The sequence below is a fragment of the Castor canadensis genome, chromosome 1 (assembly GCF_047511655.1).
Source record: "Castor canadensis chromosome 1, mCasCan1.hap1v2, whole genome shotgun sequence".
Classification (NCBI taxonomy): Eukaryota; Metazoa; Chordata; class Mammalia; order Rodentia; family Castoridae; genus Castor; species Castor canadensis.
In genome coordinates, this window is record NC_133386.1 from 124,751,670 (window position 1) to 124,775,855 (window position 24,186).

At 39.2% G+C, this 24,186-nt stretch overlaps 1 protein-coding gene across 2 annotated transcripts in view; it reads left to right on the forward strand.

Annotated features, from left to right (window-relative positions):
* Positions 1-15,056: 15,056 nt before the first annotated feature.
* Rab30 (RAB30, member RAS oncogene family) overlaps positions 15,057-24,186 on the forward strand; it is an 83,891-nt gene continuing 74,761 nt past the window's right edge. The window contains exon 1 of one of the 2 annotated variants that reach the window (XM_074081771.1): positions 15,057-15,272. The gene's annotated coding sequence lies outside the window, so the exon portion shown is untranslated. Of the gene's footprint in view, positions 15,273-15,307; positions 15,594-24,186 lie in introns of those variants that run through there. The other variant, XM_074081779.1, reaches the window with a different exon arrangement.

Genomic DNA, 24,186 nt, shown 5'->3' on the forward strand with positions numbered 1-24,186 from the left:
CTAAGTAGCTAGGATTACAGGCGTGAGCCACCAGTTCCCAGCATCCTATACAGTTCTTACTCAGTGTTTTTATATATCACTCATGTCAGCATCCACTCAACTCATTTCATATTATTACGAAATGTAAAATGAATAGTTCTGCCATTGTATTGGCCATTATAATATTTATATTGTGCGGTAGCTTTTTTGGCTTTCAGATCTATTTTTACCTCTTCCTGTAAGATCATCAAACTGTCACGGACACATCTGTGTTTATTCATCTTGGTATCCCCAGAATATACTTAGCACATTATCTGACACCTAGTGGATACCCAATGAATATTTACAGAAGAAAACAGTGCTTTAAGTACAGAAGGAAATGTGAAAATAACTATGATACAGCTCCTGCTCTCAAAGGAGCTTACAACTTGGTCTTATACTGTCATTACAGTTACTAAGTATACAAACATAAGTGGGTAAACAAAAGAGGACAGAGGGGAAGGAAAGATTGAATGCACTCTTACTTTGGAACCCACTTATCTTAATGTCCGATTATAAGCCTTAGTGCCAGTTTATGAAAGGAGACCCTTTAATGTCTTTTCATATTGCTATGACTGATAGAAAGTCTTATTAACTAATAGCAGAATAGATCGAGTGGATGCAGACAATGTAAAAATGTTGTACTTGAAGCTTGGCGCTGGTGGCGTATGCCTATAATTCCAGCTACTTGGGAAGCAGAGATCAGCCAACCCCAGGCAAATAGTTCACAAGACCCTATCTTGAAAATACACAACATAAAACAGGGCTGGTGGAGTAGCTCAAGTGGTAGTGTGCCTGTCTAGCAAGCATGAGGTCCTGAGTTCAAGTTCCAGTACTACCAAAAAAAAGAAGAATCAAGTTGCAAGGGAAAACAATAATCCCCATTCACAGAAAAATCCAGTCATTTTGGAGACATTTTGCAAGCTTTCTTTGAAGCTAAATTTAAGTGTTACAGTAATGGTTTTATGATCATGGCGTTAAATACATGATGACATTAAGCTGAACTATCAATTATAAGAACTGTAAGATTTTATTCTCAAATACATGACTCCCTCTAACTGCCCGTGTCGTAGACTACTTTTGATGCATTGGGAATCAAGGACTACAATTGAGTCTTCTGTCCAGGCCAAGAGATTTTATCAGGAAACACTCTGTAATATTTCCTTGTCTGAAACAGTACTCTTCTGTAATTTAAAATGTTAGGAAAGGATCACATGCTAAGGGCTGATGATAAGTCAGTTATTACTTAAAGGACTAAGCAATACAGTAAGTAATTCAACAACTTATTTACTCATTACACAATTACTGCATGCCTACTACTTACAGGCCAAGCAGAAGAAAACAGCATATTACCTGAGAACAATAAATTTGGCTGCCAAAGGAAGCTTGCTGGTTTTTGAACAGATCGCTTTGCAGCTTTGTGCTAACAGGGAAGGAGAGCTAGAAGGTAGAATCAAGTTGTTGATTAGAGATTGTAATAAACATTTGGAGGGCCATCATGAATTTGGAGTTCTTTTTCTCTCTCCATTGGCCTATAATTAATAAGTTCTATCTTTTCCAGGTCAAGTGATAAATTTTATGTAGTTATTCATAATTATTTTCAAAACATAAAACTGGGTCATGTTGTCTAATGAAGATTTTAAATTAAAAACAGAAAATTTGGAATTGAAATTGTTCTATAAAATCTATGACATATTGTCACTGTACTTATACTTTTAAGCATCATATGACCTAGATGACTATTACAGAAAGAAAACAACTACAAGTCAACAGTCCCTTATCCTAAACCCTTAGGACCAGATGCAAGCTGGAATTCAAAAGTCTTCAGAGTTTACAGTATCAATGAGGTCCACACACTGTGTACTATGGGATAGCCCCAGTAGAGTCTGGGCAGTTACTGCGATCAAATCATGTTTCTGCTGTGGAGTGAACAAATGCTCACAGTGAATAGAAGGACTCCTGTAAATGGCTTCACATCAGTACAGATTAGACCAGTTTTACTTCTCAAGTATCTTATTTTCTTATCTGTAAAATGATATTCTACTTAACTTCAAATTATGGATTGGCTACCACAAGTGCCTCTGAGTCAGAGCTGAAATAATCTAAGTCATGCACTAATTTAGAGTTATTTGTCTAGTGCTCCCCAGGTAGATCAGAAGAGCTTGGAAATCACTCCTTACTTTCATTAGCATTTTCTCAGTCCAAACAATGATGTTTTTGCACAAACTGCTTTATTTCTTCTAAACAAGCTATGTGAAAAATTTATTTAAAGCATTTTATGGGGGGCATTAGGAAACCCTATGAATTGTAAATTGCCAATACAAACTCCCAAAATCTTGAACTCTTTTTCTTGGAAGGTAAAGGAGAAAAGATTAAAAATATTATGGATTTTAAATGAAAAAGCTCATAAAGATGTGTCTTAGTTTCACAATGTCTGTGGCATTTCTTTGGGAAATGTGCAAAAAGGGCCACATTTGTAGTTATGGGTAAATGATGGTTTTCTTTTGTGTAAACAGAGAACTGAAATACTTAGGTCAAAACGTTTTCTTTTGTGTTTCCCCTAAATGAAAAGAAACTAGTCACAGTTCTTGCTTAGTGGATTTCAGATGTTCAGCAAACCTGGTTTCTATTCTCAGTTCCTCTCCTTGTTAATGGGTAACATCAGGCAGATTTGTGCTTTAATTTTAAAATGGAAGAAATTTCTACCTTGAAGTATTGCAAACGATATCTAAATATAATCTTATGGCAGTGATTATTTTCTGCTGTGAAGAAAATATTCCTTTGTTCACTTATTGAATGCCTGTTAAGTTAGAAATGTATGTTTAATTTCCACAATCGGAGGTAGTTTAATGCTGAAATGTTTGACTAGTGCCTAGAGAAAGAAGTACCCTATATTTGAGGATAGTTAGATGAGGATAAACTAGTTGTATGCTAGGAATTTTCCTAGGCTTTTGGACATATCATAGACAGTGAACAAACAAGTCCTTTCCTCACAGAATTTACATACTAGTCAACCATTTTAGGATCATAGCCCTTCTCTTTAATTCTATCTACAATAGATATGACTTGGGTTACAAATAACCTCTCCACTCTGTTCATTTATTAAGCAAACAGAGCATTTATCCTCTATAGTAGTCTATTCTTTTTTAATTTAGCACATATTTATTACCCCCTAAGAGCATATCTGCATATACTAAAGACTGCTTCTTTTTTCTTCCTATCAGTTGTACAGGGGGGAATTCATTGTGACATTTCTGCATATGCTTACACTGTACCTTGGTTAGCTTTGCCCCTACCATTTCTCTCCCTCATCCCCCACAACCCTGCTTAAACAGATTACAAAAGATTTCATTGCACTATTTCACGTAAGTATATAAAGTACATCAACCATATTCACCCTCCTTTATCTCCTCCATTCACCTTCCCCCCTCCTATAAGTATCCAACTCCTTACAAAACCTACTTTATAATCCTGTCTATTTTAAATTTCATATTCACAACTCTAAGGGGTTTCTCAATGTTATTTCATCTGTGAATATACTGTATTTTGGTCAAATTAACCCCTTTTATTATTCTCTCTTATCCTTTCTCTCCTATTCCATATTACTCAACAGCTTTCAGCTTTTCTTATAAAAGCATTGCCCTGTGGCAATACTGGTAGAATGGCTCTCATTCTGTTAGTAAGCTCTTACTATATACCACAGCCAAGCATGAATACTAAAACCACACTTTTAGATATCAGCAAAGGAACTACATCTCCCTCCCCAAGAAACAAATGGAGGTATTTTCTAAAAAGTATCTCAGGGCTTTGCCATGAGAAAAATGAGAACTTCCTTTAGTTTACTTTATGGTATAAGCATTTTGATTCTGACTTATACAGGATAAGGCACCACAAGTTTTCAGTGCTGAGACCTCTGCAGATCTTGACTTTGGATACAGTAGTGGAAAAAAGCTCCTATCATTAACAAATTTAACCAGGTTTCTTTTTTCCTTTTTGTGATATTGGGTTTTGAACTCAGGGTTTCACATTTGCTAGGCAGGTGTGCTTCTTGAACAATGTCTCTGGTCCTTAAGCAGGTTTCTCCCATCCAAGTACTAACCAGGCCCGACCCTGCTTAGCTGCCGAGATCAGACGAGATCGGGCGCGTTCAGGGTGGTGTGGCCATAGACTTAAGCAGGTTTCTTAATCTGAGGTTTATTGGTAGAATTCAGAGGGTCCGTGAACTTGGATGGGGGAGTTAAATCTCTTATTTTCAATAACTTCTAATGAAATTTGAATACAGGCAACAAATCAAGTAATATCAGCAGTAACTATGACTCTCACAATTGAACAGATATTTTCAAATCAGTTATTGCAAATAACTTGAATTATCATTTATGCTCACCGCTGTATTAGCGTTGAAGCATTGCTAGATCTTGATAAGGAGTTAATGACTGAAACATATTTGATATTTCAGTATTATTAGCTCCCTTTATAATTCAATGCACTACATTTTATGTGTTTAAAAAACACTTTTAAAAGTGATCCACAGACTTCATTAGATTGATAAGGGCCATGACACTGAAAAGTTTGAGTGTAATGTTCTAGACTGTCATCTTTGTACTCAACACATAGTTCCAGCCTGAGGTCCTGTAGTTAAAGCTTGTTGAAACTACGCCCCCAAAATTCATACTTTGGGTATCTGTAGAGTACTGTGGGACTGCTCCTATTGAAAAATAAGTCTCAGCCGGGTGCCAGTGGCTCACGCCTGTCATCCTAGCTACTCAGGAGGCAGCGATCAGGAGGATCGTGGTTCAAAGCCAGCCCCAGCAAATAGTTTTTGAGATCCTATCTAAAAAAAAAACCCATCACAAAATGGGGCTTGTAGAGTGGCTCAAAGTATAGGCCCTGAATTCAAACCCCAGTACTGAAAAAAAAAAAACTTTAGATGAAGCATACTTAACCATATAGTTTATAATCTCCCTAGAAGAACTTTATTATACACCTTTCTACCTAAGCAACGTGGTTGGACTACAGTTTTCACTGAATGTCTATACACATGGAAACATATTAAAAATTAGTCATGTTAGAATTGCAGCTAGGAGGTACTGGAACACAATGGAGGAATGAGTGAATTAGGAACACACAAAGAAGAAGGTGCCGGCACAGCACCTGATGCTTATTCATTTATTTATTTATTTTTTGTGAGGGATTAGAGTTTTCTGGTTCGCTTATTAAAAATGTAGATTCCCAGAATTCACCCTTAGATTTTTTTTCTCTTAGGGCAGGGTCTTGCTCTGTAGCCTAGGCTGACCTTGAACTCTCAATCCTCCTACCTCAGCCTTGGAGTGCTGGGATTACAGGTATGCACCACCATACTTGTCTCTCGCCCATAGATTTTTAAGCAGCATATTTAGGTTGGGACACGATGTATCCCAGGAGATTCTAATGCTGGAAGCCTCTAGACTATGCTATAGAACATGACAGAGCTGGTGTTGTATTAAAAGCTACATTTTAGCCAGATGCTGATGGCTCACACCTGTAATCCCTGCTACTCAGGATGCAGAGATCAGGAGGATGGAGGTTTGAAGCTAGACCAGGGAAATAGGTTCAGAGATCTTATCTCGAAAAAAATTCATCACAAAAAAGAGCCAGTGGAGTGACTCAAGGTGTAGGCCCTGAGTTCAAGACTAAGTTATCTCTAAAAAAAAAAAAAAAAAAAAAAGCTACATTGTAAACCAGCTAAGGAAACTGATTTAAATGGTCATTTGCCTGACACCATTGTTGCTATGGTAGCAGGAATCAGGGTGCAGGAGTGACTCTAAAGCAGTCCTACCATTTAGCTGTACTTGGAGTTCCTACATATCTAACATTTTTCAAATGGGCCATACAGACTGATCACACTTTAAACAACTGCAAATCAACTGAAAATGGTTATATTTATATTACTCAGATAATACCCTAATTATCTCACTCTTTAAACAGTGATGGGAACAGTTCTTTAGTTAACTGTAAATCACATTTAAATATATAAATATAACACACAATATTGATATAGTAAATAAAGTATCATTTAGTATAAACAGTTAAATCCAAGGGAACATTGCTTTATAACACCAAAGGCAGAGAAAATCAGTCTGTATGATAAAAATGGTTTAAAATTTAATATATGTAAAGTTGGGCACTGGAGGCTCACACCTGTAATCCTAGCTACTCAGGAGGCAGAGATCAGGAGGATCATAATTTGAGGCCAGCTTGGGCAAATAGTTCTTAGGACCCTATCTTAAAAATACCCAACACAAAAAAAGGCTGATGGAGTGGCTCAAGTGATAAGAGTGCCTGCCTAGCAAAGGTAAGGCCCTGAGTTCAAACCTCAGTACCACCAAAAAAAATTTTTTTAATATATGTATTTTCAGTGAATCCCATTGCAAAAAGTTGGTTTTTTCTCAGATAGTGATGTCAAATGGGCACAGTGGTCTATATCTGTCATCTCAAGCTACTTGGGAACAGATCCAGGCCAGCCAGCCAAAATAATTCATGAGACCCTCTTCTCAACAGAAAAAAAAACCTGGGCATGGCGGTATGTGCCCGTCATCCCAGCTAGGAATAGAAGCTTAAAATAGGAGGATTGTTGTTCAGATTGGCCTAGGTAAAAAGCAAGACTCTATTCCAATAACTAGAGCAAAAAGGGCTGAGGCATGGCTCAAGTGGTAGAGCACCTGCAAGGGTGAAGCCCTGAGTTTGAACCCCAGTACTGCTCCCTCCCCTCCAAAAAAGTGACCTCACATGTGAGAGAACTTCATTCAATTCACAGAGACACCTAATGAGGAAGGTTTCATTCCCACTTCACAGAGGGAAACTGAGGCAAAAAGTTAAGTTACTTGCTCAAAACTAACTGATTGACAGAAATGCACCTTCAATCCAGGCCAATTGACTCTGCGGTCTAAGACACTACCCTATATTGCCTTCTTAGCATTAATTTTTTTTTTTTTTGAGATAGGGTCTCACGAACTATTTGCATGGGCTGGCTTTGAATTGGGATCCTCCTGATTTGTTTCCTGAGTAGCTAGGATTACGAAAGGTGTGAGCCACCTGTGCCCTGTAGCACTAAGAATTTTCATATTTCCTTAATTCTTAGAAGAACCCCATGAAGTAGGCACATATTCTTTTCATAGGATTGAATCTTAGGATGAGCATGACCACATTATGTAGTACTGAGATTCAAACTCACATCTTTCTATTGGTAATGCCCACACTCCTTTATAAACCAACTTCCCATGATCATATGGTGATCTCAGGTGGCTCTGTCCATAATGTATAATAGTATTACAGTTTGACAGATATGCAGTAGTTCTAGTGTGACCTCAACCAGTACAAAAATATTTTAATAAAGGAATTACTTTCCAATTATCTGTAAACTGTTGGATGCACTTTAAATGAATTCTACCATAACACCAAGCATAATCTAAAAGTTGTTACCTCAAGCTACAAAGGACCATACAAAGCTTGAGTTTCTACTTAGGTTTAGCCATAAGACCTAAGTTTTTATTTAGTTTCAGAACAACCTATATGCTACTTAGCATACTGAGCAGGTATTAAATTAGTAATTAATAACTAGTCACCTTAAATAATTTAACAGTAAAAAGGGGTGTTTGCACCCATGGGCAAGTTATTTTCATGTTCCTTCTTCCCTAATAAGTTGGTGCATACTAGTAGCAGGACACTGTTGGAGTCAGATTTATATTGCTAGATGTTCTAGCCTGGACAGAAAATCAAGTTTTAGCTTAAAATTTTGAGGTTTGGGGAGTCATCCTGGATGTACGGGGCCTTGTATTATACACTGTAGTTCAAAACATGTTAATTTACAGCTGAGAGCAATTCAATTGGCAGTGACATTTTTGTCATTCCTTAGAAATACTTCATATCCCTTCTGGTATGTAACTGGTAAGAATGAATAAAATAGTTGCCTATACTGGATTACAGTGCTAGGATCTCATAATAAACAACTTCATTTGACACATTTTTAAAAACCATACTCAAACCCTACTTTTTTTGGTGGTACTGCTATGCAGATGCTCTATCACTTGAGCCACTCCACCCGCATTGCTCTGGTGATTTTAGAGATAAGACTCTCAAAAAGTTTTTGCCTAGTCTTGAACCACAATCCTCCTAATCTTTGCCTCCTGAATAGCTAGGATTATAGACATAAGCCACTGGTGACATCAAACTAATTTCCTGAATATTGCTAACTCAAAGTAAAAATGTTTAAACTATGAATATGGTTTCTGTCTAGAATGAATGAAAGATCGTCTCTGATAGGTATCAGATATAAGTGGTGGCCATAAGAGACAGGGAAATCATTATTTTAATAAGTATTTAAAGTTCCAGGCTCTTGACATTAGAATGAGAGCCAGAGCAGCTAGCCCCCTCCCATCTTTTAGATGGTAAATTACAGGAACAGGGAGACAAACAAGAGCTACCTGCTTTTGCGTTCCTCTTAAGCTGCAAAGATCCTTGGGTGGGTAAAGTAATGAAGGGGAAGTTCTAAAGCGTCCTATTGTCTCTGTGACATGGGTGAGATATGGGTGTAATTTGGGAGCGTGACCCCCTCCTGTTTTCCAGCCATCTCAGCCACTCACACCCATTATCTTTGCCCATGTGTATTTCCCCCTGCTCTCCAGTATAAAACTAGGAGTTAGGGCGCACCATCTTGAGTTTCTGCTCCCATTTCCTGTGTGGGGAACAGCAAATGTCTTTTTCTTCCCTCTGTTGTTCTCACTCTAGAGACAAGCCACTTTGAGTCTGTTGAAAGTGTATCTCGCTCCTAATAAACTTTACTTTTACTAAATTTGTCTTGCTTGAATTCTCCTGCCCAACACAAGGAGGACCATATTTTTCCAGTAATATCTCTAGATAAGCTCCAATTGCTAAATCCAAATGGCATGTTCATCTGTGTCCACTAACAGCAATGCAGACTGTAGAAAACATTTAACTCAGTCTAATGGGATACCTGACCAGACATATCTAAATATATTTGTTTTTCTGCCCTGATTTTGATTATGTCAACCATATGATTTGATTAACCATATGATTACATTAACTTTTAACGTAACTACTAGGTCTTTATAACACTTGGGTTGTCACTTCAATATTTGGGACTCAAGCGATTTTACACATCCAGGTTCTCATGGCTCACACCTGTAATCCTAGCTACTTGGAAGGCTTAGATAAGGATCATGGTTCAAAGCTGGCCTGGGCAAATAGTTCTAGACACCTCCATTTCCAAAATAACCAGAGCAAAATGGACTGGAGGCACAGCCCAAGTACCTGCTTTGCAAGCTTGAAGACCCAAGTTCAAACCCCAGTCCCACCAAAACAACCCAAAAACTGATTTTATCTTGTGAAAGATATGGAAAGGAAGGTGATGTTAACAGTTCCAAACTTCACAGGTTGGAATATAAAAGGATTACATGAGCACTTTGTAATGTGTGAAAAGATTCTAACATTTTTCACAATTTAGACATCTTTAATATTTTCTTTAAGGGAACTTGTGATTCTCAATGAAGACAGGACCTGCTTTTCCTATCAACAGGGGGGCTTCTGTAAGCTGCACAGGTACACTGGTAAAATTATGTAATTATGACTTCATTAACAGGCATGCAACATTCCATTACCTCTTACAGACTGGAAAAGATTGTTGTATCACTGTATTAAAGAAATCAAACTGTATTTTAAGAACTTGTAATACAAACCTGACCTGTGATGAAATAGCTTTGAAGGTAATCCCTGCCTTTGGGGTCCCCAATTATGGTGGGATGACTTTATAATTTAAAATCTACAATGAACTTACCATGTTCCAGTCTTATGCTAAATGTTTTACATAGGTTATTTCTCATCAACACCTCTAGAAAACTATTATCTTAAAAGTTGTTATCACTGAGGCTTAGAATGTTATAAATTTTTGTGATAACAAGCAAACATTCAAAATTGACTTCAAACTGAAGCAGGAGGAATGTTAATTCTGATATTAATTCTTCAAAACACCAAGTCAGTCTACATGTAAATCCCCCTCTTAGATTGGATGGATTGTTTGAATCGTGGCACTGCTTTAATAATTTATACTGTTTGTCTTCTTGGGTCTTATTCTTCAGCAGATATGGATGAAAGAATACTATAGGACTTTGAATATAAATTCTAAATAAATCCAGTGAGTCAAAGAATTTTCAAAAGCAGACAGTGGCATGTGTGTGCAGCCTCAGCCTCAGGAGGCTGAGGGAGGACTGCCTCAGCTCAGGAGTTTGAGGCCAGCCTCAGCAACACAGTGAGACCCCATCTCACACATACCCACACCCATGTTTTCATGTGTTTCTATTTTTAAAATTTGTCTGAGATCATAAAGTTAGAATCAAGTTTATAATTAAAACCCTAGAGTATCATGAGGACAACAAAAAAAATATAAAGCTTAAAGAAAGAACAGAAACCCAAGAAACTAAAGACACTGAACAGGTAAGAAAGTTGGATTCATTTTAGCTCTGCCTCTTACCACTAGTTTTGTGTGAGAGCTAGCAAGTTTTAATTCCATTGTGTTCATTCCTTATGTATACATGAGATTTCTCAGGGAGGATTCTATGTCATACAAAATGTACTCTATGGCTCAACTGGTAGAGCTCCTGTCTAGCAAGCATAAGGCCATGAGTTCAAACCCTAGTACTGCTTTAAAAAAAAAAAAAAGAAAAAACCCCTGTACTCTACTGTATTTACTCAAATATGAAGAATACTGATATAAAAATTAAAAGAAAAAGATTTAGGGCAAGGGGTTGTTAATTTCCACAAAATCTAGAAAGAAGGCATCATACTGCTTCTCTCTAGGTACTCGATTTCTTTTACATTTCTAAAGAACTATCATAATGTTATATCATAACATTAGCACAGTATTTAGCTCTTACTGGGTTTATCATTACTTTCTTATTTATTTGTTTCTGGTACTGGGGTTTGAACTCAGGGCCTAAACCTTAAGCCACTCTACCAGCCCTTTATCAGGATGGGTTTTTTCAATAGGGTCTTGCACACTATTTGCCCCGCTGGCTTCAAACTGCAGTCCTTCTGTTCTCTGCCTCCCGAGTAGCTAGGATTACAGGCATGAGCTCTTAAGGGCTTTGTGCTTGCAAAGCTCTACTGCTTTAGCTATACCTTCAGTCTCAACTTTCTTAATATTAAGCTAAACCCTCACTCTCAGAAATATCCAGGTAGGTCAAGATATTGGTATTCTCCCTATCCTCTACTGTCCCCTAAATTGCCAGGTGAATTCCTCATATATACATTTTCAGATTTCATTCATGGTAACATTAACAATAAACCTACAATGTTTGCCAAACCTTTTGCTATGACTTACATTACACATAAAGAAAACACAATTCCACCTCACCCCTGTTAGAATAGCCATCATCAGCAACACCACCAACAACAGGTGTTGGCGAGGATGCGGGGAAAAAGGAACCCTCTTACACTGTTGGTGGGAATGTAGACTAGTACAACCACTCTGGAAAAAAATTTGGAGGCTACTTAAAAAGCTGGACATCGATCTACCATTTGATCCAGCAATACCACTCTTGGGGATATACCCAAAAGACTGTTACTCCAGAGGCACCTGCACATCCATGTTTATTGCAGCACTATTCACAATAGCCAAGTTATGGAAACAGCCAAGATGCCCCAGCACTGACGAATGGATTAAGAAAATGTGGTATCTATACACAATGGAATTTTATGCAGCCATGAAGAAGAACGAAATGTTATCATTCGCTGGTAAATGGATGGAATTGGAGAACATCATTCTGAGTGAGGTTAGCCTGGCTCAAAAGACCAAAAATCGTATGTTCTCCCTCATATGTGGACATTAGCTCAAGGGCAAACACAACAATGGGATTGGACTATGAGCACATGATAAAAGCGAGAGCACACAAGGGCGGGGTGAGGATAGGTAAGACAGCTAAAAAACTAGCATTTGTTGCCCTTAACACAGAGAAACTAAAGCAGATACCTTAAAAGCAACTGAGGCCAATAGGAAAAGGGAAACAGGAACTAGAGAAAAGGTTAGATCAAAAAGAATTAACCTAGAAGGTAACACACACGCACAGGAATTAATGTGAGTCAACTCCCTATATAGCTATCCTTATCTTAACCAGCAAAACCCCTTGTTCCTTCCTATTATTGCTTATACTCTCTCTACAACAAAATTAGAAATAAGGGCAAAATAGTTTCTGCTGGGTATTGAGGGGGTGGTGGGAGAGGGAGGGGGCGGAGTGGGTGGGAAGGGAGGGGGTGGGGGCAGGGGGAGAAATGACCCAAGCCTTGTATGCACATATGAATAATAAAAGAAAAATGAAAAAAAAAAGAAAATTAAATACAGGTAAAGTATCCAAAAAAAAAAAAAAGAAAAGAAAAAAGAAAACACAAGGACTTAGAGTACTATTCCACCCAACTTCTGAGGACTCACATATATAGCTTTAAAAAAACATACAATACTTGATTACAACTCTGGATAATTCAATGGGGGTTGGTCTGCAATAGCTATGAATTTCAGGCCTTTATAAGTGATCCTGATATTTATACATGTTGAACAAAACCGTTGCTCTAACAGCAATTGATTCAATATATTTTAGTGAGCTACCTATGAGTATAATACAAATCAATGTTCATTACACAGGAGTTTGAACTCAGAGCCTCATGCTCGCTAAGTAGGTGCTTTTACCATTTCAGTCACCCCGCCAGCCCCTCTAGTCATCTCTTGAGAGATTTAAAAAACATAGTTTGCTTTGTCTAAGGCATTCCCAGTTCCACTTTAGAAATATTTTTCTAGGGCTGGGGGTGTGGCTCAGTGGTATAGTACTTGCCTGGCATTATTGAAGACCTAGGTCTAAGCCCTAGCACCACGAAAAGAAGAAAAAAAAGTTTTCTCTGGAAGACAGGTTACTATTTTAGGAGTTGGCATCACTCCATAAATATCAATTTGTTAATCAAATTTCTAAAGAGAGTACAGATTTCTTTTTTCTAAGAGTTAAATCATGGAGTCTTGACAATATTAAAAACATTTGTGGTTAGATGTCCATTAGATAAAAGGCTAGAAAACTTCCAATTACTCAAACACATGACAAACTAGAAATCACTGCATTTTAAAGGCTTCATTTTTCACACACAAGATTTCTGGGCAACTTGTTACGTTTTCCCTGTAAAACTTAAGTCTTTCACAGTAAGCCGACTGAGGTTATGATTATATAAATGGCTTATAAAATGAACAAGATTTATTAGCTTAAAATACTTCTAAAGTTAAACTGAAGACCAGAAAAAAAATGTTAAACATTTTGTTCTTTTCCAATACTCACCATCATTATCTGCAAGTGTATTTGTAATGAGCCTTTTTCATTCATGCACAAATGACACAACACATAATACCTTTGTCTAAGAATGAAACAAAGCCACTCATCTTGTGGCATGTTCCCAGAAACCTGACATAAATTAGGTCTTTGAAAACTTCTTATAATTATGATCTGCATACAGGAGAAACTGTTTCTACCACATTTTGGTCATTTTTAATCAGTCTGCCTATCTTTTCTTTCGTAGGAAGATCCATTTATCAATTGTAATTTTATTAACTCCTAATAGAGAATTATAGTGCATACTTTCACTACCCAAAGAAACCAGTCAATTTTAAGAAGAAAGTGCAAAAGGGAGGGGGAAAAAACAGTACAAAGCATCAGTATTTTTAACCCTTCAGTCACGTGTCCCTCAGGAGGAAAGAAATTTCTCATCTTTCTGCAGTGCAGTCAAACTGAAAAAGAACAAACACACCGCATTGATTAAATAACATAACTGAGAAAAAAAGGCAATTAATTTAAAATGCTGCGAAAATGACTTAAAAATTTCTTAAAGTAATTATACATACGGAATACTCCAAATTAAACACTGAATGCATTTAAAAAAAAATAAGTGAGGGAGACGAGAGGGTAATGGGGCAGGGGTTAAAAATAAAGTACATTATATGCATGTATGAAAATGTTAAAACCCATTATTTTCCACAATTAACATACTGATTAAATTGGTGATCCATGCTAACTGATCCCCGCAGTGTTTTGGCATAGTCTAGGTTTATCCAAGAACCTGTGTGACTCGGGATCTGACCGCCGGCCTTCAGTAAGCCTATTATCAGTAGCATCCCCTCAAGAGCTCCGGCTCTCCCTGGCGGGGAGATGTTTCAAAGCCGGCTTTACTCCTTTCATCCGCTCGTGTTATTCGCGGTGCCAGGGGAACTCCCCTTTCCAGCTCGGCTACTTTGCAACTTCTTTGGGCCCTTCCTCGTATGAGAAATCAGTGAGGGTCCCAAACCTGGGGGAGGAGGCGTGGGAGTGGGAAAATAATTGTCAGGAATACAAAAATAAACCCGGGAGGTTTGGCCCAGCTTCGAGGGTGCAGCAGCAGGCTTCTGCGCCGAAAGGCGCCGAGGGTCGCCGCCGCACCACAAAAACACCTACCGCCCCGACTGTCCTGCTAGCCGGTTTAAGGGGATCTTCCCAGCTCGGAAATAAAACGATCCCCTCAATTCCTCTGTTAGAAAATGGAGCAAGAAGCTTGGGGCCTTGTGCAACCCCCACAGATCCTCCAGGTCCAGGCTCACTCGGCTTCTGGAAGCCACCGGCAGCCAGACCAGCCTTGCATCAGTCCCCAGTGCGGACTCCTCCCGTCCCAGGTTGGTGCCTGAGGCTCTCCGCTCGTTTGGTCCTGCACCTCACCGTCCCCCACCGCACCATCACTAGGCTCCGCGCTCCCTAAAACCTCCGCCGGCTCTGCGGAGTCGTTCCGAAGCGCCTAACATGGCGGTCTAGTTCACCGCTCCCTCGCTCTGGGCACGTCCGACCTTGGCGCATCTTGGGTATTGTAGTTCGGACCACGGCCTCGACGTTCCTTTCGGACTATGAGGACTACACTTCCCAGAACGCACCGCTCTCGAGCATGGCTATTGGGGCCGCTCGGACAGAGGGATGATGTCATTGCAAACCCCCACTGTATTCATTGTGCTACGGTCTATCCACCCCCCTGCTGCTGCTGGGTTTGCGATTGCCGCTCGCTCCAGCTGAGCTCAGAGTAGCAGCAGCACCAGGGCAGGGACTGACTCCAGCCCTTGGACTTTTAGGACACCGCCGCATCTTCCTTTGCGTGCGTGACTCATTCGCACATCATTTCTGTTTATGCCTGGGGTGGGGAGAAAAATCCCAAACCAGGTGAGTTGAAGTGATTTATTCAAATGGTTCACCCAAGTTATCCCTCCCGCTTAGTTCTCAGGGCTTTCTTTTCAGAAGATGGGTGTGTGTGTATTGGCGGGGGCGTCGGGGGGACTGAGGAGGTTCTCACAGACGCAGCTAAGGGAAAAGCTCTGTGCAATTTGGGTCACGGCAAAGAACAACTCCAGCAAGCTGTCCCCGCCAGAGAACGGGTGCCTGCCAATTCCCTAGTCGCAACTCCAACCTTTTTGAGACCGGGAGAGGGGGCTGGGCTGGGAAGGATGTTCGGAAGTGCTCTTGGAAAATCAGAAGAGGGCAAAGGTGGGTGACTGCAGTCCTGTTACTTATGGCTCGAGGGCTGAGGTTTGTGTAGGAAGGGGTGATGCGTGGGGAGAAATGGAGACAGTGATTTAATGTGGTTTCACTACTTTAGAACATCTCTGTATCGCTCGGATGAGCACACACTATTTTTAAGATGAGCATGCCGCTTCCGAGTAGCTTAAGTTTCGTAGGGCTTTATTTTAATGTGTGTATGTATGTCGTTTGTCTCGCCTTTTCTGCTGAATTGAGGTGACAGTGTCCTTTAATGGACACCGTGCCAGTCAGAAACATTTCACGTGGCTGGGGAAGGTTCGCTTATGCTGGTTGAAGCTGCATTTTTTGTTAAGCGTTTTCTGTTCTCCCGGCTGCAGGATTCAGGATTGTTTGGAAGTAGAGCCGACAGATTTGTGCTTGTGTGAGTGTTGTAAATTACATCGCAATAGGCTCTTGCACTGACAATGGTACCATAATGAGCTGCAGTTTCCTGAGGCTCAGTCACTACTCACAAATAACGGTTTGCAGACGGGATGGATTAGGGAATCCGGGTTCATTTTAACACATTAGGGAAAGGGAAAGTTAGACGTGCTATCAACCTTTATTGGCATTACTGAAAGGTACCTATAGGAAGAGGAAGAGTAATCCTGAAGGAAAAACCAGAGCTCAGTAACGTTGTGCTTTTTTTTTTTTTTTTTTAACAAATTTACACATTAAAGGGACACAAAACATTCTGACTTGTATGTTGCTGGCTCTTCACTTTTAAGAGTTACAGGGATGATCAGTGCGACAAATATGTTACTTTGAGCTAAACAGCTGGTTTGCTCCAGAACAGATGGAGCTCGTCTTAGCTGAGAGATCTACAACGCTGGAAATTAATGAACCTTGGGGTCAACCACACCCCCTCTTGGAATGTCAAAAGAAGGAGAAATGCTGGAATATTTGCTTAACTTTAAAATGCTAAACCTTTTCTCGGCTGAGTCAGGCTCCGGGGAAAAGTCATTCCTGGCTGTTTTCAGCTGCTGTGAACCAATTTTGCTCATTTTTAAGTCAGACGTTTGGGTCTCCAAAGTTGCAGCTGGGTGTTAAATGCTGCTTATTACTGAATGCAAAAGACGGTCCATTGTATGGGCTTTATTGCAGAGTAAGATTTATTGGGATGCAATGAGTAGCTTTTAGATTTGGGAAAAGATCAACTGTCTATCTTTTCCTTTCCCTACATCTCTGTGCTGCTTACCCTCTGCTCTTCCAGACTCCCTACACTTCTCTGTTCTGTACCTTGCTTTTGGCCCTGCCCCACCATCTCTTGAAATTCTGTTTCTTTCCCAATCTTTCCATTTGCAGTTCACTCTGATTCAGAATCTCCCCCTTATCAGCATTTATCACATCTCATTCTCTAGGTCTCTTTCCAATCTCTGAAACACCCCCTCCAGACTCCTCCTTGGGTGGATATAGACTGTGCGGATGTTTATTCAGTCTTTTTTTCTCTCCTTTTTGAAACAGGGTTTCACTATGTAGTCCAGGCTGGCCTCTAAATTGCTTTATTTTGGGGGAGGGAGGTGAGGAGGACTAGGGTCTGAACTCAGCTTCATGCTTGCATAGCAGATGCTCTACCACTTTGAGCCACACCTCCAGCTCTGGCCTCTAACTTGTGATCCTCCTACCCCCAATTCCCCAGTGCTGGGATTACAGGCATGAACCACCAACCTGGCTCAGAGTTCTCTATGAGAGGCTTTGGCTTTTCTTTTTCTTGAGTCTGTGTTTGGAACCATGAGCAGCAAAGAGCTGGACTTTTGACCCAGTTTGTGGTTTCTGTGACAGACATAATGTAGCCCCAGCAGCATGTGGACAATGAAATATTGCAGTTGAGTTTATGTCACTTTTCCTTCCCGTGGTACCTATTAAGAACTGCCAATGGGTTATCAAGGTTTTTAAAATGTTTTACATAAAATATTCTCATAATTCCCAAGGAATAAGTAGTGTTAAACCAGGCGCTGGTGGCTTATGCCTATAATCCTAGCTACTCAGGAGGCAGAGATCAGGAAGATCAGGGTTCCAAGCCAGCCTGGGCAAATAGTTCCCAAGACCCTATCTCAAAAAGCCCTTCACAAAAATAGGGCTGGTGGAGTGGCTCAAGGTGAAGGCCCTGAGTTTAATCCCCCCTACTAGGGGCGGGGGAGGGGGGAGGGGAGAGGTAGTCTTCAAATAGCTTCTGCCTCATCTAACTTTTTTTTCCCATTTTCCTCCTCCTCCTCTTTGATGTTCTCTATTGATTGCTATGGAGCAATCCAGGTGGCCAAACTGTACATTTATTTTTCTCCACTTGTTTTGCTTGGAGGGGTAAGAACTTTTGTCCCATCTCTTCATCTTTGTGGCGGAAAGAAGTTTGGTTTTTTTGTGCCCCTCTCAGGGAGAAGGGTGTGGTGGCTCTTGTGTTTCTTTGCGTAACAGTAGTGTTTCTGCAGGCACAGAATGTCTGCCTGCCATCTATTTGAAGGCAACTTACGTGAGTGGCAGACTCAGAAACTGTCAATGAGACTGGTCTTGCACCACCTTATCATTCGTAATTTTCTTCTTCTGAAGTTTCTTTAGTGTCAGAGGGAAGAGAAATAAGCTGAATGGAGGGTTAGATTTGGCTGTGTCATTGCTGTCCCTGTGACCTTGAATAACAGTATTTCTTTCTGCTTCAGATCACATACTTGTAATGGGATAATGAGCCTTGCCTCTTCATTTACTTGACCTGAAATAGTCCTCCATGGTTTGACCCCCAGCCTGTCATTCTGGCAGCAAATATTAATTGAGCAGGTACCATGCTATAAGCACTGTGAAAAGAAAAAAAAAATGCTTTTCCTACCCTCACAGTGTTTACACTCTAACAGTGGAGACAATCATTGAGCAATTCAAATGTGATGAATGCTTCTTCCAACGGGAGATGTACTGCAAAATGGGATAGAAATACTTAACATGGTTGTTCTCTTCTTTTCTGGGGCCAAAGGTTTACTGTAGGAAATAACATATCAAGAGACTTGGAGAGTGAGGGGAAATAATTCAGGATGGCCATGATGGGCGATGCTTAGGGAAGAACATAAAGGATTTTACAAAGGGAAGTATGGTGATCAAGGGGACAGAGACCAGAATGAAAAAGAATGAGGGTGGAGAGGTGGGCAGACTTCTGAGCTGTAGGGTGAAATGTGGTCTTTATCCTAAGGGGAATGGGAGCTTAGGGAAGAGCTTTAATTAGCTAATGAATGACAGCTATATTAAAACACCATCCTAAAAAGGGTTAATATGATCAGTGTACTTTGTATATGTGTATGAAAGTAGAACAATGAAATCTGTTGAAATTGTTCAAAGAAGTGGGAGAAGGGAATGAGGGAGAATGATGAAAGGGGGTAAATCTAATTAAGATACACTGTATTCACATATGTAACTGTCACAATGTATCTACTTGTACAACTAATACATGCTAATAAAAATGTTGAACACATCACCCTGGCTGAAAAGGGAAAAAGAGTTTGGAGGAAAGACTTGGATAGGTTGAATATGAGACCAAGTAGCAGGTCATTTTTGTAGTGAAGGTGATGGATGATGGTGCTTGGATCTAGGGTGGTGGCAGAGGACTTGGAGAGAAGGCAAGAGATTGAAGAGACTCTAACCTTGAAACCTGTACTCAATAACATTGTTGAGATGTGGGGATAGGAAGAAAGGAATTGAGTATGACATGATTTTTCCTTGAACAATCAAGATGACCTTTATAGAGGAACCTGATTTTGTTGTGTTTCAAGAAAGGGAGACTTGTCATGTGGAATTTGAGGTTCCTGGAAGACATCTGAGATCTTTGTTTTACCCTTCTTATCCATGTAGGATGTGGCTTGGTAGAGTAGGAAGGGAGCTCTGGATGAGGCTTTCTAAGACTGCATATTACTTACTCATAAGCTGTATGGTATTGGATATAATCACATTCTTTTTCTGAGCTTTAGTTTCTCATCTGTAAAATGTATTCAATTAAATTATATAGCTATATGTACACCATGTTAGGAATAGATCATCAAATAAGACAGTATTTATTTTGGAGGAAGTTAATGAAATGGAGAGGCAAAAAACAATCACAGTGGAGAGGTATGCAGGCAATGCTAGGAAAGCAGGGCCCCAGGGGAGGTATTCATTCTTGGGTGATGGAGATGTCCACACCTTTGACCCTGCATGTGAAGGCAGAGTCACTTCAGAGTGTGGTCCCAGGCACCTAACAGAGTGCTTCATATAACATAGGGACTCTCAATTTTGTTGACAGTAAACTAACCCAAGTCTCTAAGGGACTATTCAAATCAGAAAATACCTACACAATGGAAGAGGGCAATTAGTAATAATGCAAATGTCAAATGTAAAGTATGTTTAACAGATTCATTCCTGAGACCTGCAGGTCTTTTTTTTTTTTTTTTTTTTTTTAAGTGCACATGCTTCTTTATTAGTGACCTGTGGCTTTTAAGATGTTTTGTGGATAACTTTTGGGGAAATTCAGAAATTTTCAGTTCTAGTTTCTTTTTTGGGGCTCAACTTCCTTGATTCAATTTAGTTTCTCAAAAATTATTCTAATTACATAGAGTTTCCTAAATCAGTGAGGTTTCAGACTTTTGAATCTTATAAATAAAATCACTCATGCATATATGCACAAACAAATAAATAAAATAAAACTGGGTTAGCTGTTGATACTTATTTTTCCTAGTAAGGAAAGATTTAAAAATGTTTCTGCTCACTTTTATCTCATAAAAATATATTTGGCTTTATGAAATATTTGCTACCATGTCTTTGTTTTTCTCATTTTGTTGTACTGGAAGAAAAAACAAGATGAACAAACAAAACATCACAATGTTATAATAATTTAGGGAACCACTGCCCTATTTTCTTGGTTGTGGTAGAAATGTGGCCCACTTCCAAATAAAAACACTTCCAAGTACAAAGAAATTTTATATGACCTACAGATGATTTATTTTCAGTTCTTCCCCATAGGAATCCAACTCTTGGAAACTAGAGCTGCCTCAGTATTAGTCTAAAATAGAGGTTCTTAACTGGTCCCTGGAAGGACTCAGGAAGCCTATGGACCCAGGATCACATGTTAAATTGTGTATGTGTACGTGTTCCTGTGTTGGAGTTCATATATGTGCTATGCATTTTTTTTAATCACTATATGTTGTGTCCATGGGCAAGTTGCTTAATTTCTTTGAACCTCTATTTTTTTTTAAGACTGTTGTGAGGATTAAATGAGAATGCCTGGTATAGCTGGTGCTTACACTAGTTGTCTTTGACATATTTATTAATCATTTTCAACATTTTATTTATTGGATATTGTATGATGCTTGTTTAGTACCCACAATGACACAACGAGGAAAAATTTGATGGTGTAATGAGACATCCTGATACAATGGGAAGTATACATCATAAATATAGAAGTCAAGATTTTCCAGAAATGTTTAATTTACATTTAATCATGAGGACATAAGCAGTCAAATCGAGGTTGTGGGACATTCCGCACAACAGCTGGCCTGTGATCTGCAAAAATGTCAATGTCATGAAATTCACACATAACAAAATAAAAGGTATGGGGTACTGATCTACATTGAAGGAGGCTAAAGAAAGAAGACAACCAAATGCAACTAAATCCAATCCTTGACTAGTTCCTGAACTTAAAAAAAAAAAGGCTTTTAAATTATAAAGGACGTTTGGAGGACAATTTGGAAATTTCGGTGGGAGCTGCACATTAGGTGACAGTAAGAACATTAGATTTCTTGGACACGATAGAGTCCATCAGTTTAGCTAGGCATATAGATGTTAATGTGTACGTAAGTTACTGTCTCTGAATATTGTCTTCAGGAGTGTCTCAGCAAAGCCAGACATGGAGTGCTGCTTCAAAAGGAAGTGATTTTCTTGGTCATAGCAAGCGTCCAGCCTCTGAACTGTAATGCCATTTTTAGGGATATTGTATGCCCTTTAAACACAATCTTGTCGTTCTATGAGAATGCAAAAGCCTACACCTCGCACTCTGACCTTGATATTACTACTAGTAATAATAGCAGGTGGGACTGTTTTGAAAGTATAGAGGAAAGGATGGGAAAGAACTTATATATCTTAAATTTGTTTTTTGATTCCAGAAATAACTTGAGAGTAATCAGTTTATTACAGAGACACACAATGAAGTACATAAAGTCTTTAGTTCCATTCCACAAAGATGATCAACTGTCAGATTTTGATGTGTTAATCAGTCATTTCTCACATACTTATGCTCGTAATATTATAAACATGCTATTCTGATTGTTGTATTTTGGGCATTTCATTTAATGTATTTTTGGACATTTCCCCTATGTATTTGCATGTTGCTCTAGGTTATGTTTTTTTTTTTTTTTTTTTTTTTTGGTGCTGGTGTTTGAACTTAAGGCCTCATGCTTGCTTGGCACCCAGCTTACCTGTTTTACTAGCTGTTGGAAACTGTGTTATGGTGAGCTTTGTTATGAACTTGAGGAAATATTTCTGTAAGATACCTTTCTAGGGGTATAAATGCTGAGTCAAAAGGCACAAAGTTTCCCTTTAATTGCCCTTGATTGAAATTCTTCTCAGCAATGTTATTTCTGTATACCTTCACCAAGTTTTTAGCCATTTGGGTCCAACCCTCTAACTGAGGAAGGAAGTTGTAAAAGATAGAGATGACATGAACAAAGATGGAATCACAGATTTTCTGGTTTTTCTAGTTTTTTTTTTTTTTTTTTGGTGGGACTGGGGTTTGAATTTAGGGCTTCTTCCTCGCAAAGCAGGACACACTTGCCACACATCCAGTCCATATTGTTCTGGTTACTTTGGAGATGGGGTCTCTCAAACTATGTGCTGGGGCTGGTCTTGAACCTTGATCCTCCGAATCTCAACCTCCCAAGTAGCTAGGATTGCAGGCATGAGCCATCAACGCCTGGTCTGTTGGTTTTTGTTAGGCTCTGATAAATAATATTATAAAATTATTTATAATAATGTATAAATAACTTGGAAACCTATGGAAGACATAAGTAAGATACATTGTCTTCACTTGCAACACAGCAATTGTGTTCAAAAGGTAAACCAAAACAATGAAGCAGCCAAATTTTCTCCAGAAAAATTTGAAAAAAAAATTATTTTTGTTATAGTTGACTTACTAAAATGTAGGCATTATCAAACTTGTGGTTGCATGGAACAAATAAAGAATGAGCTGTTTGCTACATGGGCAACTCACCTTTTCAAGCCTCAGTTTCTTTATCTATAAAATGGGGGTTCTTGGGAGGCTCAAATGAAATAATTTGTATAAAATAGCTTTGACAAATTTATGTGCATGTGAACTATGTGCTATTGTAAAAATAATGCCATCTCTAATTGAGCCAGCTCACACTAATCTTTTCTTTAATTTCAATGGCATTTGTAGTCAAAAAGACTTTTTTTTTAAAGGAATTCTCTCTCATAATGTCTTATTGTTACTTTTTAAACCAATGCTTGCAAGCCTCAACTAAATGCAGATGGCGTGCTGGCTGTTCTGGTAGTGAAATAAAGGTGGGAACTTTCCTACTTCCTCACTTTTATTCTGAGTTGAAACGCACAAAGTTTCCCTTTAATTTCTCCTGATTTAAATTCTTCTCAGCAGTATTTTAGAGTGCCATTTCTGTATACCTTTGCCAAGTCCTTATCCACTTGGGCTAAGCTCTCTAAGGGACTAAGGGAGGAGGTTGTGAAGGGTAGACAGAGAGTGGGCAAAAACGGACTCACAGGGTTTCTGTTGGTTTCTATGTGGCTTTTAATGAGGGGCTTTGATGAAAGATGCTCAACAAAGGTGTATTGTGTATGCTGTCTCATTCTCTCACTCCTGTGCTGAGATTTTAACTCTACTTTGTACATGCAAAGAGGAAACAATTCTCAATAAGGCTAAGTAACTTCTTTTGTTTTTGCTCTGTGTTTTGAAGTTACTTAGCCCCCTCTGAGAGAGGGGAAAGAGAAGAGAGAGAGAGAGAGAGAAAGGAAAGAGGAAGGAAGGAAGGAAAGGAGGGAAGGAGGGAGAGAGGGAGTGAGGAAGGAAGGGAAAGGAAAGGAAGAAAGGAAGGAACCTAGGTAGGTTTTCTGGAGCCAAAACTATATCACTTGTCTAGCTGCTCCCTATTGTTTGCCTCGCCTTCTGACTGAGGTATAAACTTCATGAAGACCGGGCTGGCTGGTGGTGTTTGTATTCATGTTACCCTCAGGCACAGACTTTTCTGTAGACCTGCTGAATTAGCTGAACTTACAAAGATTTAATTTTCCCCAAATTATTTTGAGAACTTTTTTTTAAATTTTATTTTTATTGTTACATTGGGGGTACGTTATGACTTTTACAAAAGTTCTTACAATATATATCATAGTTGAATTTATCCCCTCCATCATTATCCTCCCCCCTTCTACTGGGATCAACCTCCCAGACAGGACCTGTTTTGCCTTCCTGTTGAGAACTTTTACACCTATAGAAAAATTGCAAAAGTAGTACAGCAAACACCCCATGCACACCTTTTGACTAAATTCATTTTTTTTCTACACACACACACACACACACACACGCATGCAC